At 42.2% G+C, this 6,625-nt stretch overlaps 1 long non-coding RNA gene across 1 annotated transcript; it reads left to right on the forward strand.

The window, feature by feature from the left end:
- Positions 1-4,249: 4,249 nt before the first annotated feature.
- LOC117640324 lies at positions 4,250-5,434 on the forward strand. Its single transcript, XR_004587424.1, has 4 exons — positions 4,250-4,367; positions 4,801-4,874; positions 5,041-5,247; positions 5,326-5,434. It is a non-coding gene; the product is annotated as an uncharacterized LOC117640324 (long non-coding RNA).
- Positions 5,435-6,625: the final 1,191 nt, after the last annotated feature.

Genomic DNA, 6,625 nt, shown 5'->3' on the forward strand with positions numbered 1-6,625 from the left:
CAAAAGATTCCGGCATGCATAGCTCAAAACTTCCATTATAATATTAATTATTAGCTTTTTAAGCTGAAAAGTCCCTAAAATTTGTCTATTTTGTACATTTTTGATCAATTTTAGTGAAATGCTTGGTTAGAAAGCTTGCAAATAAAAATGCAATTGACATTTTGAGATGGGCATGCCGGCATTTTCAAAAAATGAATCGAAGAAGTGAAAAATGTCTAAGCCAACCTTTTACGACAAAATAGTATGCGCAAGAAGATTTTTAAAGTTATAGCCTAAATGGGAGAAAAAGGCTCTGCGACTGGATTCAGGGCATAGAATGTGCCTCCCAAATGAAAAATTTTAATAAATACTTGATAAGACATCAAATTTTTAACAAATTTTCACAGTGGGACCTATTTAGGAGAAAATAGCATTTTCACCAGAACCTCCCCTTAAGTAATATAGTGTTATAGTGTAGCAGTGTAAGGGACTTGGAGGGAAAAGGGAAGTCAGGGGTCTCGTCGAGACGGAAGGCTCTGTATTATCAGTAGGTGACCGTGTACAGAATGGTAGCGGACGTCTGGCGACGCGCTCTTATATTACAGATGCAGAAGAACATAAGGAAGAATAGTAGTGGAGAGTGGGGGTGCATGGCCAATGGTATTCAGCGGCCAGGGTATTAAGGGGAAGAACAAAAGGAAGAAAGGGTTGGAGGTCCTGGCCAGGATCACTAGGGCAGTGGTTAAAAACAAGGGAATGACTGCAAGTAAGCCGTGCCTAGGTTATGTTCTCTATTGTTTCATATCATAACACCACTCCCTCCTGAACAAAAGAAACGAAGTTTCTTCAAAATTTTCCTCGCACCCTTCTTTTAGATCCTTCGAACTATTTAGCACTGACTTCAAAATTTGTTGCTCTGGTTTGAAACTTTTAAAACTGTCTTCCCACTCTCTCACTTAATTTAACAATTTTTGGCAAGTCTGATTAAATGTCCAATTTGATATTTTCTTGAATCTCCTTTCTTGAGTTTGGCGGTGGCTGCTCGTTGTCTTGATGTGATGCTACAAAGGCTCGCTTCCCCATTACACCTTCTGGGTGCCAGGCGTTAGGGTGTCCAGTCCTAAGCCCGCGGGTCGGCTTGTTGTTAAAAAAAGAAAAATAAAGAATAGTTGGCCGTTAACATCTGAGACGCCAGGTGGACTCCATCTGCTCCAAACGGATGTTACAACCGTCGTCACGGTTTGCAACACCGCGTGAAGTTGGGGTGTTCCGCCTGTTGGCCAACCAAAGTTTGTGTTAGTTCTGGTGAAGCTCCAACTGAAACAAACAGAAAAACACTCTACACAGTTTTGCGCTTTAAAGTATCCAACCCCTACTCTGTCTGGTTGGTTTGCCTGATGCCATCCTGACTATCTAGCTAATCCTATTCTAAAGGCACCTTGATATCTAAGAAAGCTTAACTAACTGTTTATTAGTTCAAATACTTAACTCGTGCAGTGCGGCCAGGAGTTGTCGTGGGCCTCGTTCCCGTCGGTAGACGTCAAGCCTCTCGTACCGGGAAGTCCCAGCTGAAAAGGGCAGAAAAGGGCCCCCGCGACGTTGGTTGTAGACGTTCTGGCAGTTGAGAGGCATCCTCTTTCGTAACACAGTCGTGTGTTCGAAGATTCTGCTCGTGAGTAGTTTGTTTCCGGTCCGTCGCTCGTTCCGCATTTGTCGTCGATGCGTGTGCATGCTCTTTGCGTCGGGAAACAGTGCAGCGGCGATACCCCTTGCGCTGAGAGAGGCGGGCCCGGCAGTGTTTCGACTGATCCCGAACATCTTGTCGGCGGAAGTTGGTGAGTACTAGGGGCCTTCTACGTGATGGCTTTTGGTGCATGCAACTGTTTGCAAACTAAGATTTCCCGGGTTTAACTCTCGACCTGTGTGCACCGTGTTTTTGCTGTGCTGTGCTTGCAGTTTCTTTCGTTTTTTTTTTTTGATTGAAGATTTTCCATTTAACGTGGTCCCCGCGTTCGAAGTGTGATGTTGGCGTAAAATTTGTTTTTTCGTACCATTTCGTTTCGTTAAACACTTGCTGCAGAAGCTGTCGAGCTATTTTCTTCAGGGTTTTCGCGATCCTGCTTTGCTGTAGTATTGTTGTGGTCTGGGCCAAACCCCGTACTTGTTTGCTTGGTGGGTGATGCTGCAACCTAGCTCTTTCGTTTTGGAGGCATCTTTTTTAAAGTATGAATGGTTTTTGTCGAGCCCTCATTTGTATAGAGGCATTTTTTTAAGAAGTCCGATCGTGGAACACGACCGATGCCGATTTCCTCCATTTTTGGTCAAAGGAGTCCTTGGGGGTTTAAGAAAGGCCACAAATTTTTTGGGCCGAAATAGCACCGTTCAGATTCTATGGGCAATTTTCGTTTTCTCTGACAACTTTTCACATAATATGGCCAAATTGAAAAATCACCTTTCTGAGGCCTCTATGCACTCGATTGAGCTCAAAATGTGGTATCTTATGTAAAATCACGCGAGGAACACGAATCCGGTGCCCGTTTGTTGATAGGAAAACCCCAAACAGATGTTATGACTGTTTTTCAGGTTTTGTAGGGTTTTTACTTTTCTTGGGGTTTTGGTGTTCGGCATCGATTTTCGCCAATCCGATGAGTGGATTTTATAGATAAAGGACCAATCTATCATACTACGAGATAAAAAGTTTGTGTACGCCGCGTGAAAAGCAGTGGCGCTGAAAAATTAAAAAACCGTCATTTTGGTAGTTTTAGATCAGATAAGCCACCTTTCGCGTGACCGTCTCCGCCCCATATTCATTTAAAATATTGTCCCAAGTGATGTCAGAGTTGGTGTGAAATTTCACCGCTGTAGCTCAAGTAGTTTGGAAATGGCAGCTTTCTAAAGTTTTGCAATCACGTAAGGCATTTACTTTAAGTAGAATTGCGGTAAATGTGAAGACTTGTCACAGATCGGGTAATAAATGAGATAGATGAGTGCGTCAAAGTTCTTAAGCGAAATTTTTGGACAAGGAATCCGATTTTGCGGTACGAAGACCCTAGGCGAACTCTGAATTTGGGAAAAAAATGGCCATTTTTATGTGGTTCGCACAAAACGTAGTTTTAGAGTACACCTAGGGCTTCGTACCGGCAAAATCGGATTCCTTGTCCAAAATTACCCCTAGAGAACTTTGACGCACTCATCTATCTCATTTATTACCCGATCTGTGACAAGTCTTCACATTTACCGCAATTCTACTTAAAGTAAATCCCTTACGTGATTGCAAAACTTTAGAAAGCTGCCATTTCCAAACTACTTGAGCTACAGCGGTGAAATTTCACCCCAACTCTGACATCACTTGGGACAATTTTTAGACTGAATATGGGGCGGAGACGGTCACGCGAAAGGTGGCTTATCTGATCTAAAACTACCCAGAAATGAGGGTTTTTTAAATTTTTTGCAGCGCCACTGCTTTTCACGCGGCGTACACAAATTTTTTATCTCGTAGTATGATAGATTGGTCCTTTATCTAAAAAATCCACTCATCGGATTGGCGAAAATCGATGCCGAACCCCAAAAACCCCCAAAGAAAAGTAAAAACCACTAAAAAACCTGAAAAACAGTCAAACATCTGTTTGGGTTGTCCTATCAACAAACGGGCACCGGATTCGTGTTCCTCGCGTGTTTTTACATAAGATACCACATTTTGAGCTCAATCGAGTGCATAGAGGCCTCAGAAAGGTGATTTTTCAATTTTGGCCATATTATGTGAAAAGTTGTCAGAGAAAACGAAAATTGCCCATAGAATCTGAACGGGCATATTTCGGCCCAAAAAATTTGTGGCCTTTCTTAGACTCACAAGGACTATTTTTGACCAAAAAATGGAGGAAATCGGCATCGGTCGTGTTCCACGATCGGACTTCTTAAAAAAAATCCTCATAATCAGTGTTGTGTTCTCAGGTCTATTTGTCGCTGTGCCCGCTGGAATGAGACCGGGTTGGAGATCCTTTCGGCTTCTGTTTCGCTGTGATCCAGAGTCGAAAATCATCCTCTTGTTCCTGTTGACGCTTCTTGCTGTCGGTGATTTCTTACATCTGACTTTGAACATCTTGCATCTTGTGTATTCTTTTGGTGGCACCTTCTGCACCTTGAACTTTCAGAGTTTTCTTGCCTCTTTTTTGTTCTTGTTCTAGTATTGGTGGTGACAAACATGTCGTGAAGGTTATTTTGTCTGTTTGACTGTTGCAGGTAATGCTGTGATTAAAGGCTGCCTCCCCCTGGATGCTGAAGAATGGGGACGTCACACTGGCCGATTTTGTGGTTGGTTTCACAAACCGGAAGTTCATGCTGTGCTGTTTCTGCTGAAGTATGCTGTTGAGCCTGTGCTACGGTTGAAGGTGAGGGTTCTCCCGAAGTGAGAAGCTCTTCTATTTCTTGAATTACTTTTTCTTCGTCCTTTTGTAGTGATTCGAGTGAGGTTTTTTGGGGTGGTTGTGGTTGTTTCTGTGGTGATTTCTTGTGTAATTTCTTCTTGTTCTGACTCTGTTAAGTACAAGTCCAGTACATGTGCATAGTAGGACTTCATCTTCCAATCCGCTGCTTCACCTTGCCCTTTGATGACTTCCTTCATTCAAATGCTTTTCTGGGTCTTCTAACTTGCACTTTTCACGTACAAATTGCTCTTTGCTGGACTCTTTCTGTTGTTTCAAAATTTGCATTTCCAGTGAGTTTTTTCCCTGCGGCGTATAGTCTTCTCCTCCCTTCTTTTTGAAACAGTTTGGGCGCATGTATTATTTTGTAGAGAGTAAAACCTTGATGTTTCTGTTGCAGTGTCCGTATTTCTTGGGTGATAATTCGTTCGAGAAAACTTCTTGATACGCAGTTCGATGTGGGCCAGGTTTTCGGTAAGTTCTTGTGATTTTTCCTTTGATAGTTAAGTGTGTCGACTTCCTCTTTCTGCTGGTGCGTACAATCTGCATCCGGGGGGACATTTTCGCCGATGATTGATGGGCCCTTGTCGGGGTTTTCGATGTTGGACTGGGAAACTATTCAATGTTCTTGTTCCAACAGGTTTGGGGTTTTTTGCTCTGCGGCGCTGACGGAGCTCGTCGCCTGCGGAAGTCTAGGAGTACTGGAAGGAGATCTACATAAATTTGTGAGCATGAGCAAGCAATACATTCTGTGAAGGCCTGAGACTGGGGCATTTGCCAAACTACTTTCGGTGCTTCCTGTCTGTGTGCCGCTCTATTTATCTACCTGCCTTGACTTTTCACCGAAGTACGTAAGTTGCCATTTGAATGTATGAACGTGAGACGTGTAAGACAAGTTTGACTAATTCGTTTTATTTTGTTTCAGAGTGGTTATGAGATCGATGTTGTTTGCCAGAATGTTCAAAAAACTTTTCCCTGGACAAAAATTTTATCATGGGTCAACCTATTGAAAGACAAGCCGCCGTGGATATTGGGTAAGAAAAACATGAAGTTATTTGCTTGGCTTTGAATGTTTCTGTGTTGTGCTTTCAGCAATGAAGCTGACTTGGAATTTTTTTGGTGCTGTGGAGTAATCATCTCTACGCAATTTGTTCAGAAATGTGACAGTACTAACGTGGGCATTATTAACGTGGAATCTGTTGTTGTTTGCAGTGTAATGACAAAACCCTAGAAAGTTTTGTTTACGTTGGACTGGAACTCTTTTGGGACCTGGAACTATTCTTCAGTCTGGCTGGCAAACGGAGAAGTGAATTTCCCTTTGGGGTAATTGAACGAACAACTGGGCCATTATTTAGAGCCTTTAGAACTGATGTGAACACATCTCGAATGGTCAATCTTCACCTGAAGTAGAACTGATGAGGTAAGCTGTCCCGTCCTTAGCTTATGCTTTAGTGCACCCTTTTAGATTGGGGGCTGCAAGGCCTCTCTGAACGCCTGCTTTTATGCATCTTAAGTTAATGCCTTTTGTATGCACAACAGTAAATTTATAATGACTGTACTAGAATAATTTTTTTTTTTTAAATTATTTTACTATAATATGCCCGTTGGATTTTTAAAAATTTGAACCACTGCATGGCTGTGTGATCTGATTTTATTGGGAAGGGCAACCTTGCTTGGCAATGATTGAAAGCTTTACTGATTCTACCAATGCTTAAACTTCCGTATGAGTCACTCAATAATTGCTTTGTGCCGGTGTTAATGTTTGTGCTGGTGTAAATGTCTTTTACCACTGTAGGTGACTTACTAGGCCTGATTGCTTTAATTTTTAGGTATTTCATCGTTGTCTGACAAACCTTTTATTGTAATCGCAGGGGTACTGAACGTGCATTCTGTTTGATGAGTGGATGATTTCCTATATCCACCCTAAATCTCATCCATGGATATCGACCAAATGTGAAGACATCGTGATGTTTGCGAATGAGCTTTTCTACCCCCCCGTCTGTTCTGGTGGCAAAGCAGTAGCTTTGATCTTTGGGATCCAAGTCTGCAGGTAATCGCATTTTGTATTGGAATTAGTGGTTTGTATTGCAATTCAACTTTTGCACCGTGTAAGTTTTGGGTCTCATATTCAGTTAAATTTAGGTGTTTGTCTCATTGGCTATTGGATTGCTCTGCACCGACATTTTTAAATTTTATTACAAGACTCTTACCTACTCTCCTCGTTT

The sequence above is a fragment of the Thrips palmi genome, unplaced genomic scaffold (assembly GCF_012932325.1).
Source record: "Thrips palmi isolate BJ-2018 unplaced genomic scaffold, TpBJ-2018v1 HiC_scaffold_12, whole genome shotgun sequence".
Taxonomy (NCBI): domain Eukaryota; kingdom Metazoa; phylum Arthropoda; class Insecta; order Thysanoptera; family Thripidae; genus Thrips; species Thrips palmi.